The 20,804-nt window shown below is 45.4% G+C and overlaps 1 protein-coding gene and 1 long non-coding RNA gene across 12 annotated transcripts in view; one reads left to right on the top strand and one right to left on the bottom strand.

Annotated features, from left to right (window-relative positions):
* Nucleotides 1–17,392, bottom strand: part of SLC38A5 (solute carrier family 38 member 5) — a 34,873-nt gene extending 17,481 nt beyond the window's left edge. Inside the window, exon 1 of one of the 3 annotated variants that reach the window (XM_072125015.1) lies at nt 17,335–17,392. The gene's annotated coding sequence lies outside the window, so the exon portion shown is untranslated. Of the gene's footprint in view, nt 1–2,889; nt 3,037–17,104; nt 17,250–17,334 lie in introns of those variants that run through there. The other 2 variants (XM_072125014.1, XM_072125013.1) reach the window with 2 other exon arrangements.
* The window catches only part of LOC140077678 (uncharacterized), a 95,198-nt gene that overhangs the window by 29,390 nt on the left and 45,004 nt on the right, over nt 1–20,804 (top strand). For 2 of the 9 annotated variants that reach the window (XR_011849816.1, XR_011849811.1), the window contains exon 1: nt 17,735–17,836. The exons of the other annotated variants lie outside the window; for them this stretch is intronic. This is a non-coding gene — a long non-coding RNA (uncharacterized lncRNA). Of the gene's footprint in view, nt 1–17,734; nt 17,837–20,804 lie in introns of those variants that run through there. 9 annotated transcript variants of the gene reach the window in all.

Below are 20,804 nucleotides of genomic sequence, written 5' to 3'. Positions count from 1 at the left end.
TCACCTTGACAAAAAACATATTTTTGTGATATTTATAGTTTAAATAACAAATATGTATACTATTTAACTTCTAGGGTACTTTAACCGTGGATTGTCTGATTGATCCTACCATGTACTGCCATACAATCAGACAGGTGTGAAATTGCTTAGTAACCTGCAAACTTTCAGTCATGAAAGTTCACAAGTTATAACAAGGTCGCAGGCGCCGCTGTCCGCATTTCCTTCATGCCCTCTTGGCATGGAGAAGGTGTGCGGAGCAAAATAATCACAATGTCTGGCGATTTGCAAGGAGTTGCAATTATTTCATGGCTTGTACGTCACAAAACTGACACACAAGCCCTGATGACTGTCTTCTATCATACAGTGCACTGACCTTACTCACTGTATGATGGGAGTGGTTGTCCTCCCTGGTCCCTGCTGTGGAGATGGTCATTGTAGAGGTGGCAGCTGCTGGGACATCACACAGGGCAGCAGCGATGTGGCCTCTGACTGTGCTGCCACCCTACCCCCACCACAACTATCAGGAGCTGCAGAGGAGTCTCCCTGGTTTACGGCCGGGTCACCTCTCCTGCTGTGCCCTGTGCTGATACCTGTGCTGACTGGAGACACTAGGCACAGCTCACACATGGGGAGGGGCCGGCCCGGGGGAAGAGGGGGGAGTGCTGGAAGCTCAGTGCAATCTCTCAGCCTCCCGGCTACTGCACCTGATCATGTAGGATGAAACTTAACTCTCAGGCAGCCGCGTGTCAGTGAAAATGGCTATGTGTGTCAGCACTGACACGCGTGTCATAGGTTAGCCATCACTGATCTAGGGCTAGGCTCCATACAGGACCCTTATCTATCAGCCATCGCTTCATATAGTGACCGCCCTCACTCTAATTTCGATGTAATACTTCCTTTCTCCTGCAGGGGCACTGCAGGGAATTACCAGATGCATGGCTCTGTTTAGATCATAGTTGATCTCTGAAGGTGCCAGCCGTTGGTGACCATGTCCTCGATTTATTAATTTGGATGAACTTTAATAACAAAATGATTGTCCTGAAGGGAGGCCCTTTTAAAAGGAAATCTATCATCAAAATCTATTGTGATAAACCGCACTTACTCATAGATCCAGACACCGTGACACTGGTAATCTTCTTATATATGTTATCCATGGTCTCTTCCTTGTAATATCAACTTTTAAAATGGTGCTTTTAAGCCTGAAGGGCTCCTGGAGGTGTTACCAGAACCCCTCTCTGCTAATATGCAGCACTGAGGGGCTCTGGTAACACCCCCAGGAGCCTTTCAGCCTCATTAGCATAATCTTGAAGGTTGATTTTAGAGGGAAGGAGGCCATGGATAACAAACATTAGCCCACCGTCACAGCGCCTGGATCTATGAGTAAGTGTCCCTGGTTTATCATGATGGAATTTGATGATAGATTTCATTTAACATAACTAACATATGTTTTTTGTTCTCTACTCATGAGGTTGTAGTATGGATAACAATTTGACACAATGCAAACTCCTTCCACTTTATAATTTTGGGTAATTTAGATTGTTTAGAGGGAAAACTGTGATGGGACCAGTGTGTGTTGACCTGTGTCTGACAGCAAGGTCATAATTACATAATATTAGTTTGTATTTGATGTATGTGCCAGGAAAATGTCCCTGCGTATACCTGTGACGTATCCCATACAATACATGTATACTGTATGTAGCAGTCTGTCCCATGTTTGCGGCATACTGGCCCTAGGATGTCTCTCCGGCCTCTTATGGAAGACTGGGACCCTATAGATCCTTATCCCACTACAGACATGATGATACCACCATGTATGTTGCCTGCGTCCTGCTGTAGGCCTCACACATGTATAAAGAACGTGTTTCTAAAAGTCGTTTAGTTATAGTTATTTATATAAAACAAGCAACAATGTAACAAGTTTATATCCTGCCAGCACTGAGAATGTGAGAGCGCAGCACTGGAGGGAAAGGCTCTTTTGTTCGTCTTATTAGGAAGAAGCGTCCTTATGTTTCATGGTGTGCGTGGGGGATGGGGGGTCTACTTATTGTATGGGGAGATATAACCCGCCGCGTCTGTGCCATTGTAAGCCTGTGTTATTACAGCGGAAGGAACGCTGTCAGCCTCTCTGTTTCTTCTACATTTACTTCGTTTCCGTATTTTCCTTTTGGCCACGTTTTCAACAAAGCGAAAGACCAAACAAAAAACCTGACCGGGCGGAGGGGGGAGTGTTTGGTAATGAAATAGTTAAAAATGAATGCAGCTAGAGGGAAGGGGGGGCAACCTATTGCTGCCAGATGTGGAAAGTTTCTACCCAAAACACAGGTTTAACCATTTCCTACCCACAACGCAAGTTTCCAGCTGTTGTGGAGGTGGCGATGTAGCAGAGCTGGTCTTGTTGTGCAGTGCATCTCATAGGGCTGCATAGTAGAGTAGTCCTAACGTGTCCGTGTCAGCCTGTCCGGCTGGGTCCTGTAGTGCTACCCGGGTCACATATAGGGGGATAAAGCGAAGAGCAGAGTAGTCATGCAGGAAAGACGAGAAATGTTTCCTCCCTGACACGTGTTCTTCTCTTTCTGCCATCAAGATGGTAGGTAATGCAGCTTCTTCCTTTTTTTTTTTTTTTTTTTTGTCCACCACCCACCAGGGCTACCTCCACTTATTAAATGGGGACCCCAGCTCCCTACAGGACTCCCCCCCCCCACCCCCAGGATACTAATGGGAGGGGCCCTTGCACTTGAAGTTGGCTGGCGGCTTGAGAGAGAAGATCAAGTGTCGTCTGATGCAAGAGAAGCATGGGGTTGCATCGAGGCTGATCTGGAAGTCATAGATTGTGGGTTTCTGATCCCCCTGCTCCGCCTCAGTCACACCCCACCTCAGCCCAGCACTCACCCAACACATCACAGGGAAAGGGGTGCTCCACTCTTGGGGGGATTTTTACTTGCAGCTGGAATTCACGGGACGGAGGATCAATGCTGTCACCCTGCACACACATACACACAGCAGAAAGGCCCACCCTGGCCAACCCAAAGCTAGTGACACATCCAGGCAGCACCGCCCCTTACTGCCAATAAGGTCTGCAATGGAAAGAGAGCATTCACATCGTCCCCTGGAGGTGGGTGGGGGCCCCTGAGAAGAGAGGCTGCACTGTTCTCCTTTAAGAATTCCTCCCAGTCACATACACCGTGTCCAGTCACGGCCAGGATTCCTGTAATTATATAGACGGCCATTCTCACCATGAAGAAGTAGTTATACATAGAGGATTCTTAACTGGTTTCACACTCCGATTAATGGTTTCAATGCAAAAATGTAGTAATATGATGCAGCGAGAGCAGAGAGAGGCTTAATCCTAATCTACAGGGAGAGGCTACAGGTTATGTCCTATGTGGAACTACAAGACTCAGCAGTAGAGCTGTAAGGATGGCCATAAACATTCAATAGCTATTCCTCCTGACCCCTTGTACACAATGGGAACACGTAAAGTAGCAGTGGCTTCTCTACCCAAAGAACACGGATCAGGAACGGATTTTGGTGGAAAAATCTATTGCAGTTGTCCTGACATATCCTTCTCCCAGGACTACAGAGTTTTGGGCATGTTGGATCAAGTAGTTACAGGCATTTTGTCAGTGGCTTATACCCACCCATGGGAACATGCATGCTCAGCTAGACCAAGTGTACAAGTGTATACAGGCGCCTGGAGGAATAGCTGTCAGAGGAATAATCATGCAGACTTGAAGGCGTATGTGCACCTGAAGGATAAGCAACACTTTTTCAATGGACATTATAAGGAGTGGAGCTTAAAGGGAGAGATCCAGTGAAAGTGAGATGATCCATCGATGTACAGAACTGAGGAGCTCTGTGTGTCGGCCAAGGAAATCTAAGGGCTGCAATTTAAAAATGTGCTATTTCTGTCTGGGGAAAAATGGAGCCGAACAGGACATGTTTTACCTGAGGACTTGAAGGGACATTACTCATAGATCCAGGCACTGTCACTGTGGTATCTTCTTATATTTCTTATCCATCGCCTCCTGCCTTCTAATATCAACTTTTATAATGATGCTAATGAGACAGAAGGGTTCCTGGGGATATTACCAGAGCTCCTCCGTGTTTCAGCTTCACAGGCTATTGCACTGTGCAGAAGGACTTCCCCCTCTACCAGAGGGAGTGGGGGTGAGTGGTGTAACGGCATGTGAAGCTACAGCAGGAGGGACTCTGTTAACACATCCCAGAGCCCTTTTGCCTCATTAGCATAATGTTAAAAGTTGATTTTAGGAAGGAGGCCATTTATAACATATACAAGATGATTACCACAGTCACGGTGCCTGGATCTATGAGCAAGTGTCCCTGCTTTATTATGGATGCTGATGGTAGATTTCCTTTAAAGGGTCTGTGTGAAACCTACAGACAGTCCAGTGGATCTGTGTGCAGTCCCATACTCAGAAATACCTACATGGTTGATAAGTATTTCCAGTCCATCAAACCCAACCTGTAAATCCACACTGTTAATCCAGAGGAAGGCAAAAGCCCCTACAGGATGGATGCCAATTATCTCGTATAATGGGGAAAATTCCTTCCCTGACTCCAAATGTGCCAATCCCAATAATCCCTGGATCAACCTTTCACCTCTAGAATTCCAGTTCCCATGACTTGTAGCAAAGATCAGACCTGTCCTGGGTGACATTCATGTGTAGTAACAACTATTGCGGCCTGTCCTGCCTCCTCCTGTGTGCACCTACTACTAGGAGGGGAAATGGGTTTTCACTTCTATGTGCGGACTAGACATTGGGCGACACTCTGAATAGCTATTTTGTTATTCTTCATAGAAGAAACATTAACATTTGGGTGAGGCAGACACGGACCCAGGGGCTTATACCCTCTTTGTGTATACCAAGTGTGGATCAATCACATCTAAGACATTTATGGCACAGACATATGTCTCATAGATGCAGCGCCTTCCACCAGGACCCAGTCTAAATGTTACTGTCCCTTTAAGTAAAGGTTCTTTGATCACAAACGATCCCATTAAATTCTCTGGACCGGACTCCCAGTAGGAATAGGAAATCCTTCTAACATCTCCAGATGGTCTGTGAGCTATTCCCGGAGAATAAAACACCCCACAGAGTATTTCCATCCATGTCATCACTTTCCAGAGGATTTTAGAGAACATCTTTCATTCTTGAATATTTTTGGATTATGATATAATTTTGCTTTAGTATCGGAGAATTCTGAGAGCATTGTCACATCCCGAATAAGGAATAAATGTACAGCGTCCTCATGACAACACTTCCTGCTGTGTTCTGCTCATTGTTGTCATGAGGTCATTGTCTAGATCCAATCACTATGTCTGTATCCAATCTATGTACAGTATATATGTATATGGGGGACCTTATGGAGCTTCAGTGTTGTCATAGTACAGGAAGTGTTATCCTGGGGACACCGCTTATACATTACATCTGCTACTTCCTGACATTAACAATAGGACCCCACATAAGTAACAGAATAGTTGTCTAGACCAGGTCTCCCCTATACAAGAAAAACAAGTTTATCCAAGTGATATAAGGAAGGGGTCTGCAGCCATTATACTGTATGGGGGACTTTCTGTACCAGATTTATACATGCGCCTCTGTTCCCTGGTGAGGCCTGTGTGTCTCTACGTCAGCGAGTCTGGTTTTATGGCTCCTGTCCACATTACTACTACTGCCAGTGCTCCGGACTAGTCAAATATAAGGAGCCCAGTGCAAGATTCAGGCAGCGGCTGTATCCTCAAAGTGTGGGAATAGAAATATACAAATATATATAAAATGCTTCTACCTCTACACCTCCCCCTAGTGGACAGTGCGGACACACAGAATTGTATCATTTAACTGTTCTGCATCAGAACATGGAGATCTATTCCCTGTATAGATATATTATGGGACAACATTAAAGGGAGGCCTTGGTTTAAATGTAAGGACCTGTATTAGCAGAAAGAAGAAAATGGAAGAAAACTCCAGCGCAGGCTCCTTGGTCTATAAAATCAACTTTTCTTTATTCAGCATACAGCATAGACGTGCATCGGGTAAAACACAATAGGTTCTGATCTACGCGTTTCGGCTAAAAAGCCTTAGTCTTGATCTGTATCAGCAGAAAGATATCTGTGTATAGTGCAATGAAGCAATTCAGAACTAAATGCAAATCGGAGAACAAGTGCACAGTGTCCGCCCCTGTACCTAGCATATCAATGGCATTTATAACATTGTACTGTATTGTAGGCATAAAAACTCCACCCCCATTGCACCTGAAGGCTGATGTATAACTATGAGAAGGTCTTATTGTATATGAGGTCGGAAAAAGACTCTGGTCTTTAAGTATAACCTTAAAATCCTGCAGTGTGGATCCAGAGGAAGGTAAAATTAGGGAATATTTAGAATAACTCCCTGGAATAACAAGTTAACACATTTGTTTTATTCCTATAACATGTATATGTGATATATAAAGACATCCCGGCCCCTCTTGAACATGTACAGAGTATCCGTCATTCAGATCTTTTACTTGTTTATGATCAAAACAACGAGAAAATATGTACAATGTCACCGAAAGTAACAATTCCAGAAGGTCACCTCCGCGTTACATGAAGGTGTTCACTACAACTCAGGTACAATCTGCTGATGGGGTGTACATAACACCCCAACCAGGAGCCAAGTGTAACCCATGTCCTGCTGGGAGGAATACTATGGGATAAGCTCTGTATAAGAGCGGTGTCTCCAGGTGACCTGTAATACTCTGCGGCTGCCCGGTAGGAAGCCTGTGATCCCTGCGTGTAATATACAGGGGATTATCACAGTACAATTGTATTGTGTTCTGTATTACATACACCGGCCACCGTCTACTTACATTGTATAAAGATAACTCTCTCCATCTTCACCTACATAAGTTTCCTTCTGTGATATCTGTGGAACATGGCGGAGTCTTATACACAGTCATAGTCCTAACACGTGCCCCATATAGCAGCATGTCCTTCCTTGATATGTGCTCTATTATGGCGCCATATTACTCAGTCTATGATACACTCCTGACTACAAGGCCAGTTGTTTTTTCTGCAGATTTTTGGACCCCATGCAGAGCATGTGCCGCACTGTACATCTCCTCACATAACACCGCCATAAGGCATGGCAGACGTGTTTGCACAGGTGGCTGGAAACTTTTTTTTACAGTTTATCAGCCTCCGATTTCTTCTAATCCTTGTATATAGTGATCATTTATGGAAATCTGCAGAGCATCTCCTTATTGTGGAATCTGCAGACCATCTCCCCCAGGCTACGTGTGAGTTCACCATAGGCCTGTCCAGACAGCAGGGAGCCGCAGTATGACATTGCTTCTGTCTCCTGTTGCCCCTGTCGTGTTTCAGGCGAGCCGAGAGTCGTCATATTACAGCCTAGAGACCAAGCAGGGGGGAGGGGGGAATAATTTGGGGGAGGGGCACATAGTTGTATATACCAACCGAAATCTACTCAATACATGTAACTACAATTCTATTTGTAGGAGGATTTGTCTGCAAGGTCAATATAGTTGCGGCTCCATAGTTTTCTGCTCCTCCTCTGTAGATAATACGACTGCTTGTCCCCTGCTTTCCCAGGAACAGATAAATGTTTGGCAGGGGAGGACAAGGGGAGGCCTGATATTTTTGCAGTAGATTTTCCATGGGTTTTGCACTCCGGTGGCCTTGTATATAGTGTTATCAGGTCCCGGGTGCTATCAGCCCCATGTAACAGGTGTGCGGCCTCCTCCCTCTGCGCCGCGGCTGGGATCTGCCATAGGGGATGACAGCGAGAAGGGATGAAAACACTGCACGTCATCAGGCCATGACAACCCAAGGAAAAATACAACCCCAGTGTCAACACAACCTTAGCCGGAAAATATTGTAGTGTGAGCAGAGTCAACATGTAAAGTGCACACACTACACCTGGTGTATCTAAGTATATAACGTGTGATACAAGCCACTGTATCTAATAGCACTGCAAGGCTGAGTGTACATAAACTTCCCATATGTCATGCTGCTAAGTGGAACCATTGTGAGTGCAGCTCTGGAGTATAATACAGGATGTAACTCAGGATCAGTACAGGATAAGTAATGTCATGTATGTACACAGTGACTGCACCAGCAGCAGAATAGTGAGTGCAGCTCTGGGGTATAATACAGGATGTAACTCAGGATCAGTACAGGATAAGTAATGTCATGTATGTACACAGTGACTGCACCAGCAGCAGAATAGTGAGTGCAGCTCTGGGGTATAATACAAGATGTAACTCAGGATCAGTACAGGATAAGTAATGTCATGTGTGTACACAGTGACTGCACCAGCAGCAGAATAGTGAGTGCAGCTCTGGAGTATAATACAGGACGGAACTCAGGATCAGTACAGGATAAGTAATGTCATGTGTGTACACAGTGACTGCACCAGCAGAAGAATAGTGAGTGCAGCTCTGGAGTATAATACAGGACGGAACTCAGGATCAGTACAGGATAAGTAATGTCATGTATGTACACAGTGACTGCACCAGCAGCAGAATAGTGAGTGCAGCTCTGGAGTATAATACAGGATGTAACTAAGGGTCAGTACAGGATGAGTAATGTCATGTATGTACACAGTGACTGCACCAGCAGCAGAATAGTGAGTGGAGCTCTGGGGTATAATACAGGATGTAACTCAGGATCAGTACAGGATAAGTAATGTCATGTGTGTACACAGTGACTGCACCAGCAGCAGAATAGTGAGTGCAGCTCTGGAGTATAATACAGGATGTAACTCGGGATCAGTACAGGATAAGTAATGTCATGTATGTACACAGTGACTGCACCAGCAGCAGAATAGTGAGTGCAGCTCTGGGGTATAATACAAGATGTAACTCAGAATCAGTACAGGATAAGTAATGTCATGTGTGTACACAGTGACTGCACCAGCAGCAGAATAGTGAGTGCAGCTCTGGACTATAATACAGGATGTAACTCAGGATCAGTACAGGATAAGTAATGTCATGTATGTACACAGTGACTGCACCAGCAGCAGAATAGTGAGTGCAGCTCTGGGGTATAATACAGGATGTAACTCAGGATCAGTACAGGATAAGTAATGTCATGTATGTACACAGTGACTGCACCGGCAGAATAGTGAGTGCAGCCCTGGGGTATAATACAGGATGTAACTAAGGATCAGTACAGTATAAGTAATGTCATGTATGTACACAGTGACTGCACCAGCAGCAGAATAGTGCGTACAGCTCTGGGGTATAATACAGGATGTAACTCAGGATCAGTACAGGATAAGTAATGTCATGTATGTACAGAGTGACTACACCAGCAGCAGAATAGTGAGTGCAGCTCTGGGGTATAATACAGGATGTAACTCAGGATCAGTACAGGATAAGTAATGTCATGTATGTACAGAGTGACTACACCAACAGCAGAATAGTGAGTGCAGCTCTGGGGTATAATACAGGATGTAACTAAGGATCAGTACAGTATAAGTAATGTCATGTATGTACACAGTGACTGCACTAGCAGCAGAATAGTGAGTGCAGCTCTGGGGTATAATACAGGATGTAACTAAGGATCAGTACAGGATAAGTAATGTCATGTATGTACACAGTGACTGCACCAGCAGCAGAATAGTGAGTGCAGCTCTGGAGTATAATACAGGATGTAACTCAGGGTCAGTACAGGATAAGTAATGTCATGTATGTACACAGTGACTGCACTAGCAGCAGAATAGTGAGTGCAGCTCTGGGGTATAATACAGGATGTAACTCAGGATCAGTACAGGATAAGTAATGTCATGTATGTACACAGTGACTGCACCAGCAGCAGAATAGTGAGTGCAGCTCTGGGGTATAATACAGGATGTAACTCAGGATCAGTACAGGATAAGTAATGTCATGTATGTACACAATGACTGCACCGGCAGAATAGTGAGTGCAGCCCTGGGGTATAATACAGGATGTAACTAAGGATCAGTACAGTATAAGTAATGTCATGTATGTACACAGTGACTGCACCAGCAGCAGAATAGTGCGTACAGCTCTGGGGTATAATACAGGATGTAACTCAGGATCAGTACAGGATAAGTAATGTCATGTATGTACAGAGTGACTACACCAACAGCAGAATAGTGAGTGCAGCTCTGGGGTATAATACAGGATGTAACTAAGGATCAGTACAGGATAAGTAATGTCATGTATGTACACAGTGACTGCACCAGCAGCAGAATAGTGAGTGCAGCTCTGGAGTATAATATAGGATGTAACTCAGGATCAGTACAGGATAAGTAATGTCATGTGTGCACACAGTGACTGCACCAGCAGAAGAATAGTGAGTGCAGCTCTGGAGTATAATACAGGACGGAACTCAGGATCAGTACAGGATAAGTAATGTCATGTATGTACACAGTGACTGCACCAGCAGCAGAATAGTGAGTGCAGCTCTGGAGTATAATACAGGATGTAACTAAGGGTCAGTACAGGATGAGTAATGTCATGTATGTACACAGTGACTGCACCAGCAGCAGAATAGTGAGTGGAGCTCTGGGGTATAATACAGGATGTAACTCAGGATCAGTACAGGATAAGTAATGTCATGTATGTACACAGTGACTGCACCAGCAGCAGAATAGTGAGTGCAGCTCTGGGGTATAATACAGGATGTAACTCAGGATCAGTACAGGATAAGTAATGTCATGTATGTACACAGTGACTGCCCCAGCAGCAGAATAGTGAGTGCAGCTCTGGGGTATAATACAGGATGTAACTCAGGATCAGTACAGGATAAGTAATGTCATGTATGTACACAGTGACTGCACCAGCAGCAGAATAGTGAGTGCAGCTCTGGGGTATAATACAAGATGTAACTCAGAATCAGTACAGGATAAGTAATGTCATGTGTGTACACAGTGACTGCACCAGCAGCAGAATAGTGAGTGCAGCTCTGGAGTATAATACAGGATGTAACTCGGGATCAGTACAGGATAAGTAATGTCATGTATGTACACAGTGACTGCACCAGCAGCAGAATAGTGAGTGCAGCTCTGGGGTATAATACAAGATGTAACTCAGAATCAGTACAGGATAAGTAATGTCATGTGTGTACACAGTGACTGCACCAGCAGCAGAATAGTGAGTGCAGCTCTGGAGTATAATACAGGATGTAACTCAGGATCAGTACAGGATAAGTAATGTCATGTATGTACACAGTGACTGCACCAGCAGCAGAATAGTGAGTGCAGCTCTGGGGTATAATACAGGATGTAACTCAGGATCAGTACAGGATAAGTAATGTCATGTATGTACACAGTGACTGCACCGGCAGAATAGTGAGTGCAGCCCTGGGGTATAATACAGGATGTAACTAAGGATCAGTACAGTATAAGTAATGTCATGTATGTACACAGTGACTGCACCAGCAGCAGAATAGTGCGTACAGCTCTGGGGTATAATACAGGATGTAACTCAGGATCAGTACAGGATAAGTAATGTCATGTATGTACAGAGTGACTACACCAGCAGCAGAATAGTGAGTGCAGCTCTGGGGTATAATACAGGATGTAACTCAGGATCAGTACAGGATAAGTAATGTCATGTATGTACACAGTGACTGCACTAGCAGCAGAATAGTGAGTGCAGCTCTGGGGTATAATACAGGATGTAACTAAGGATCAGTACAGTATAAGTAATGTCATGTATGTACACAGTGACTGCACCAGCAGCAGAATAGTGAGTGCAGCTCTGGAGTATAATACAGGATGTAACTCAGGGTCAGTACAGGATAAGTAATGTCATGTATGTACACAGTGACTGCACTAGCAGCAGAATAGTGAGTGCAGCTCTGGGGTATAATACAGGATGTAACTCAGGATCAGTACAGGATAAGTAATGTCATGTATGTACACAGTGACTGCACCAGCAGCAGAATAGTGAGTGCAGCTCTGGGGTATAATACAGGATGTAACTCAGGATCAGTACAGGATAAGTAATGTCATGTATGTACACAATGACTGCACCGGCAGAATAGTGAGTGCAGCCCTGGGGTATAATACAGGATGTAACTAAGGATCAGTACAGTATAAGTAATGTCATGTATGTACACAGTGACTGCACCAGCAGCAGAATAGTGCGTACAGCTCTGGGGTATAATACAGGATGTAACTCAGGATCAGTACAGGATAAGTAATGTCATGTATGTACAGAGTGACTACACCAGCAGCAGAATAGTGAGTGCAGCTCTGGGGTATAATACAGGATGTAACTCAGGATCAGTACAGGATAAGTAATGTCATGTATGTACAGAGTGACTACACCAACAGCAGAATAGTGAGTGCAGCTCTGGGGTATAATACAGGATGTAACTAAGGATCAGTACAGTATAAGTAATGTCATGTATGTACACAGTGACTGCACTAGCAGCAGAATAGTGAGTGCAGCTCTGGGGTATAATACAGGATGTAACTAAGGATCAGTACAGGATAAGTAATGTCATGTATGTACACAGTGACTGCACCAGCAGCAGAATAGTGAGTGCAGCTCTGGGGTATAATACAGGATGTAACTCAGGGTCAGTACAGGATAAGTAATGTCATGTATGTACACAGTGACTGCACTAGCAGCAGAATAGTGAGTGCAGCTCTGGGGTATAATACAGGATGTAACTAAGGATCAGTACAGTATAAGTAATGTCATGTATGTACACAGTGACTGCACTAGCAGCAGAATAGTGAGTGCAGCTCTGGGGTATAATACAGGATGTAACTAAGGATCAGTACAGGATAAGTAATGTCATGTATGTACACAGTGACTGCACCAGCAGCAGAATAGTGAGTGCAGCTCTGGAGTATAATACAGGATGTAACTCAGGGTCAGTACAGGATAAGTAATGTCATGTATGTACACAGTGACTGCACTAGCAGCAGAATAGTGAGTGCAGCTCTGGGGTATAATACAGGATGTAACTCAGGATCAGTACAGGATAAGTAATGTCATGTATGTACACAGTGACTGCACCAGCAGCAGAATAGTGAGTGCAGCTCTGGGGTATAATACAGGATGTAACTCAGGATCAGTACAGGATAAGTAATGTCATGTATGTACACAATGACTGCACCGGCAGAATAGTGAGTGCAGCCCTGGGGTATAATACAGGATGTAACTAAGGATCAGTACAGTATAAGTAATGTCATGTATGTACACAGTGACTGCACCAGCAGCAGAATAGTGCGTACAGCTCTGGGGTATAATACAGGATGTAACTCAGGATCAGTACAGGATAAGTAATGTCATGTATGTACAGAGTGACTACACCAGCAGCAGAATAGTGAGTGCAGCTCTGGGGTATAATACAGGATGTAACTCAGGATCAGTACAGGATAAGTAATGTCATGTATGTACAGAGTGACTACACCAACAGCAGAATAGTGAGTGCAGCTCTGGGGTATAATACAGGATGTAACTAAGGATCAGTACAGTATAAGTAATGTTATGTATGTACACAGTGACTGCACTAGCAGCAGAATAGTGAGTGCAGCTCTGGGGTATAATACAGGATGTAACTAAGGATCAGTACAGGATAAGTAATGTCATGTATGTACACAGTGACTGCACCAGCAGCAGAATAGTGAGTGCAGCTCTGGGGTATAATACAGGATGTAACTCAGGGTCAGTACAGGATAAGTAATGTCATGTATGTACACAGTGACTGCACTAGCAGCAGAATAGTGAGTGCAGCTCTGGGGTATAATACAGGATGTAACTCAGGATCAGTACAGGATAAGTAATGTCATGTATGTACACAGTGACTGCACCAGCAGCAGAATAGTGAGTGCAGCTCTGGGGTATAATACAGGATGTAACTCAGGATCAGTACAGGATAAGTAATGTCATGTATGTACACAGTGACTGCACCAGCAGAATAGTGAGTGCAGCTCTGAAGAATAATACAGCATGTAAGTCTTGCACCACATACCTGATTGTGAAGAGACTTGTTGCACATAACAGACCACAATTTTGTGGAAATTCAAGAATGTTATATGAAAAGTTGATAATGTGCAGTTTACAATTCTATTGTAGCAAGAGATTATTTAATAGATACACTAAATGTATTAATTTAGATTTTTAATATTTAGATTTTGGATCTTTGGAAGAATAAGGGTTAAGGGAATCTGAGTAGTTTGAGGGTTTTATTTTTTATACTGAATCCTTTGGGCCTTTCATTCCCTGAAATAGTTGGATATTAATAGACGAGCGCTGGAGAAAGGTCAGTGTATCCAGTGTGCGTCTCCATAGACAATCTCCGGACAATGCCATGTGTTATTTAGAGGATCCTGGTGATGTGTATCTTACACTCGGCTGTGCTCTCATCTGTGAGCCATCAAATACAGCTGAACCGCCCAGGTAACCATCAAGATGTCATCCATGGAGGTGGCCCCTCGGAGGACGCCATTGTCCGCCTCGGTGCACACTACAGCTTTCCAATGGTATACGGATTATCTGATATATACATCTGACTATAGGCGCATACTATGGCTCTGTATAGAGGCACCATGCATGTCACCATCCAGACCCAAATCTCAGTGGCCAATATTGTCACATACAGATACTTCACCATGGGAGGACTGAGACGTCATGTCCTGCGTCCACACGCATGCTTGGCTGAGGGTGCATGTGTATTCAGGATAAGACACCTGACACTGTCCTCTCACATGTGATGGTGAGTGATCCTCATACTCACATACATCACATTCTTCTAGCAGTGCATGACACCCAGCCATGCGGAACAGGTCAGAGCAGTGATGTATAATGTCCTGGAAATACAAACATCCACCGCATTGACGTCCAGGAAAATAAACATTAGGGAGGAAGCCTCTGGGCTCAAAAGACTCTGTGCTTGAGGGGGTGAGGCATGACACATGGGTTCTTGTGGTCCTTGTATTCCCACCCTTATGCCCAGCAGTTGTCTATGGAGCATTTCCTTTACCCCTTCACGAATGCCTTTAGGCTATATACGTCCTATTTACACAAACCTCCGGTTCTGTATGACTATACTTAAGGGGAGATTCTCCTCTTTAAAGGGAACCTGTCACCAGGGACCTAATTTTCACTAAAGACGGGTTACAGAAGCCTTTTATACCTGCAGTGCACATCTGCCTTTCTGCTCTCTCTAAGTATTTGCATTGCAATATAATTGTGTGTTATAACCTTACCTTGCACCCTGACAGAATCCTCTGTGTAGTCCCAGACGTTGGGCTTTGGTTTGGATGCATTTCAAAAAACATGTGACTTGTCTCTGCTGCAGACTCCTCAGCTCTCAGCCCCCATCTTTGTGCTCCTGTATAGCTCCTCCCTCCTGCTCCTTCACAGAGGTCACCATAGTGGGGAAGGGAGGAGCTGTACAGGAGCACAGAGGTGGGAGGCGAGAGCTGAGGAGTCTGCAGCATGGACAAGTCACATGTTGTTTTTTGAAATGCATCCAAACCAAAGCCCAACCCCTGGGACTACACAGATGACTCTGTCAGGGTGCAAGGTAAGCTGTAACTCAATTATATTGTACTGCAAGTGCTTATAGAAGGCAGAAAATCCATTTGTAATGCATGTGTGATGGGCTCCTGCTCCTGACAGGTTCCTTTTAAATAGGACACCAGAATTGTCCTAGTGTTTCTAGGTGCCACACCGGACATATGACCATTTGAGCTGAAGGAGCTGCAGGAGACACTTGGCAATTTGCACCCTCCGAACCTGGGAAATGGTGATGGATTGACCCTGCACATATTTTGGTAAAGGTTTATACAATTTTACCGCTTTTTAAAAAAAAATTATCAAGAGAAAAAAAATGACAAAAGAGCCTATATTTTCACATTTCTAGTTATTCGTTTGCTAAGTTTATAAAACATGTTAATAAAATGGCTCTAGAAAGTGAAAGATTCATGTCATCATAAAAACAAATTAAAAATGGTTTTGAAATGTAAAGTTGCTCCAAAGATAGAAGAGCAGAACAGAAGTGCAAACTGGATTTTGGCACCAATGACCCCTGGGTACAAAGGGGTTAAACAGGTTCCCTAAATGTATAGAAAAATATCAAAAAATGTATTTCCAAGTCTGTATAATATGTATTAAAACACCAGAAAAAGTTATCCATCTCTCCTGCACTTGGTTGTGCCCTGGAGCGTGGGCTTAGTCTATTACCAGTAGGAGTAATGTGGGGGCTATCCCGTGGTAGGAACGTAAAGCTTTGCCATTGGAGTCGGCCATTTACAGACTTTTTTAGTGACTTTTAAGGTGTGATAATCTTGTTTCTATCCCATACACCCCCCTCCTACATGCACACAGCTGCAGCTTCTGCTGCTGGGAATACATTGTATCAGATTATTATTGTAATGTTAGATGGATGTAGGGAAGGTGTATCCATTTATTACGCACAAGGAGAAATTGGGGAAATGGGCTTAATCTCAAAGGTTTGTTAGAAGTTTTCAGAATCTTATAGTATCTAGTCTGTACATGGGACTGATCCTATAGTGTATGTTAGTAGGGTACGGCTCCACTGATGGGGGACCTGGATCTTCTACCCCTCTGATCCTGAGACTGTAGGAGCCACAGTGAGTTCCCGTATAGAGCATGTGACAGGAGGATGAAGGACCCCGAATCCTCACTGTGTGACCCTTTCCCTCTGATCGCTCATCATGATACACAAGTGGGGCACTTAATAATTTTGGCGCAGGGTGGTGCTATAGCCATGCTATATTTTTCAGTGGGATGTAGGTTTGTGATGCAAGGGATTCAGGAATTGGCGTACGGACTAAAAGATTTACATTTCCCTAGACTTGCTTTTAGCTGCGCTATTTTTACACTAAAAACATGTTGGGGGAAAATAAAAGGGACAGAAAAATGGTGGATTCACATGCAGCGCCAACATTTTTGCATGAAATACGTGGACCCCCATGTTTACTGCCACTTCCCCCCCCAGGTCCACAGATTTGCAGGTGCATGTGGAAATGAACAGAACTGAAGTTGGGAGCTTCCCCATAACTTTACATACACAGACTATACAAGCCGATGCTAAATATAAGCCCCCTCCTCCCCCCATAGGAAATACCTGCAGGTAGATGTTGGGCTGGACTCCTGCTGCCTCAGATCTTGATGTTGCTGCTCCCAGTTATATGCTAGTAATCCGGAGAAGGGGATACGTGTATGTGCAGATGTGACACCGGTGCTCGCAGCTCTGATCACATGGGAGGGACTTACAGAGAACCAGCAACTCGTACAGAGGAACCTCTACCCCCTCCCCAATTACAGCTATAATCTCTACAGGTATAAGGTACTGACCATTATCAAGGCGAAGTCCCCAGCTGTCCCTGGTCCAGATCCCAGTGATACCGTCCAGTCTAGACTGAGGCGCACTTATAGCTGAGGCCACCTCTTATAATGATGATGTCATCACAGTGACATAGGGGAAGGGGCCGAGCACGGACAGCCCAGCTTATAGGCCGCCAAAGCGCACAAAATACGGGCAAATTATTAGAATTTTTTTGATCCTTTAAAGCCAATTGGAGAGTCGCACATGGCAGATAAATTGCAGAGGTTATATTTCCATATCCAGTAATCTAAGTAGTTCCCATCAACACAAACCCATTCATACTGATGGAAGGGATCTTCATCTGTCATTTCTGTATCAATTTTGCAGTCTTTTTCTGTTTAGGATTGATGATATGTTGTCTGCTTTTCACTTCATTCAGACAGAGCTGCAGTACCAGCCACAACCTGTGGACAAGGGTGGAGCTGTGTCTGATCTCACACCCCCTGCAGCCGCATTCTCCTCAGTATTGATGTAAGTAGCGGCATTCTTTCATCCTGTGTTACTGTATCCACATGCAGTCACCTAACCTGTTCTGGACCCTGTGAGAAAGCGTTTAGGCTGCGGGCGTTGTCACATTGCTGCGGCATAGTAGAGCTGAGTGTGTTGTGCGCGCGCTGCAGCCGTGTCCTGGGCATTGTTAGGGATGTTCCCAGGATTTGACATAATAATCACACAGATGACTGAGAATCAGGCAGTGTTCTATAACATACATGAAGGAGGAACACACCGGTGACTAGTCAGTATCCTCATAATTTGTCCACTAGTGCACCCGTCTGCTGGGACCAGTGCACCTGTGTGTGTGTATGTTTATAGGTATGTATATATATATATATTATACACACGTGTGCACTGGTCCCAGCAGACTATACATACACACATATATATATATATGTGTATGTATGTGTATATACAGTCTGCTGGGACCAGTGCACACGTGTATATACAGTCTGCTGGGACCAGTGCACACGTGTATATACAGTCTGCTGGGACCAGTGCACCCGTGTATATACAGTCTGCTGGGACCAGTGCACACGTGTATATACAGTCTGCTGGGACCAGTGCACCCATGTGTATACAGTCTGCTGGGACCAGTGCACCCATGTGTATACAGTCTGCTGGGACCAGTGCACCCATGTGTATACAGTCTGCTGGGACCAGTGCACCCATGTGTATACAGTCTGCTGGGACCAGTGCACCCATGTGTATATAGTCTGCTGGGACCAGTGCACCCATGTGTATACAGTCTGCTGGGACCAGTGCACCCATGTGTATACAGTCTGCTGGGACCAGTGCACCCATGTGTATACAGTCTGCTGGGACCAGTGCACCCATGTGTATACAGTCTGCTGGGACCAGTGCACCCATGTGTATACAGTCTGCTGGGACCAGTGCACCCATGTGTATACAGTCTGCTGGGACCAGTGCACCCATGTGTATACAGTCTGCTGGGACCAGTGCACCCATGTGTATACAGTCTGCTGGGACCAGTGCACCCATGTGTATACAGTCTGCTGGGACCAGTGCACCCGTGTGTATACAGTCTGCTGGGACCAGTGCACCCGTGTGTATACAGTCTGCTGGGACCAGTGCACCCATGTGTATACAGTCTGCTGGGACCAGTGCACCCGTGTGTATACAGTCTGCTGGGACCAGTGCACCCATGTGTATACAGTCTGCTGGGACCAGTGCACACGTGTATATACAGTCTGCTGGGACCAGTGCACACGTGTATATACAGTCTGCTGGGACCAGTGCACACGTGTATATACAGTCTGCTGGGACCAGTGCGCCCGTGTATATACAGTCTGCTGGGACAAGTGCACACGTGTATATACAGTCTGCTGGGACCAGTGCACCCGTGTATATACAGTCTGCTGGGACCAGTGCGCCCATGTGTATACAGTCTGCTGGGACCAGTGCACCCATGTGTATACAGTCTGCTGGGACCAGTGCACCCATGTGTATACAGTCTGCTGGGACCAGTGCACCCATGTGTATACAGTCTGCTGGGACCAGTGCACCCATGTGTATACAGTCTGCTGGGACCAGTGCACCCATGTGTATATAGTCTGCTGGGACCAGTGCACCCATGTGTATACAGTCTGCTGGGACCAGTGCACCCATGTATATACAGTCTGCTGGGACCAGTGCACCCGTGTGTATACAGTCTGCTGGGACCAGTGCACCCGTGTGTATACAGTCTGCTGGGACCAGTGCACCCGTGTGTATACAGTCTGCTGGGACCAGTTTGTCCACTTCTTCCTTATCTCCCCTTGACATCAGACGTTAACGGCCTCACTGTAAACCGAAGACGCACAGAAGACACTTCTAAGGGGGAGGGTAAAATATAAGATGAAGCTGGAGCTGGATAGGGTACAGTGCCAGGTGTGCCCAGGTACACCCTAATACTCCCACTTTTAGTCCGGGAGGGGCACCGGCAGTGGGGCAAAGGTAATGAAATTATTTTTTTTTTTTTACTGGAACACCAAGGAAATCCCCATTATGCCAGCACTACTGCCATGTGCAATGTTTATCTTAGGAGAACTACTACTCCCAGCATGCTCTGTACTGTTATCATCATGGATGTCAATAGAAACTGAACAACTTACTTGTTTCTAATTATGAGATTCAACTCGACCGCTCTGCAGTACAGGACATTATAGCACAGTGGGGGCAGTATAATACTGTGACCCAGTCCGCTCTGCAGTACAGGACATTACAGCACAGCGGGGGCAGTATAATACTGTGACCCAGTCCGCTCTGCAGTACAGGACATTACAGCACAGCGGGGGCAGTATAATACTGTGACCCAGTCCGCTCTGCAGTACAGGACATTACAGCACAGCGGGGGCAGTATAATACTGTGACCCAGTCCGCTCTGCAGTACAGGACATTACAGCACAGCGGGGGCTGTATGATACTGTGACCCACTCCGCTCTGCAGTACAGGACATTACAGCACAGCGGGGGCAGTATAATACTGTGACCCAGTCCGCTCTGCAGTACAGGACATTATAGCACAGCGGGGGCTGTATAATACTATGACCCAGTCCGCTCTGCAGTACAGGACATTACAGCACAGCGGGGGCAGTATAATACTGTGACCCAGTCCGCTCTGCAGTACAGGACATTATAGCACAGCGGGGGCTGTATAATACTGTGACCCACTCCGCTCTGCAGTACAGGACATTACAGCACAGCGGGGGCAGTATAATACTGTGACCCAGTCCGCTCTGCAGTACAGGACATTACAGCACAGCGGGGGCAGTATAATACTGTGACCCAGTCCGCTCTGCAGTACAGGACATTACAGCACAGCGGGGGCAGTATAATACTGTGACCCAGTCCGCTCTGCAGTACAGGACATTACAGCACAGCGGGGGCAGTATAATACTGTGACCCAGTCCGCTCTGCAGTACAGGACATTACAGCACAGCGGG

This window comes from Engystomops pustulosus, chromosome 9 (genome assembly GCF_040894005.1).
Source record: "Engystomops pustulosus chromosome 9, aEngPut4.maternal, whole genome shotgun sequence".
In the NCBI taxonomy this organism is placed as follows: domain Eukaryota; kingdom Metazoa; phylum Chordata; class Amphibia; order Anura; family Leptodactylidae; genus Engystomops; species Engystomops pustulosus.
This window is presented reverse-complemented; position numbering and strand designations above follow the sequence as displayed.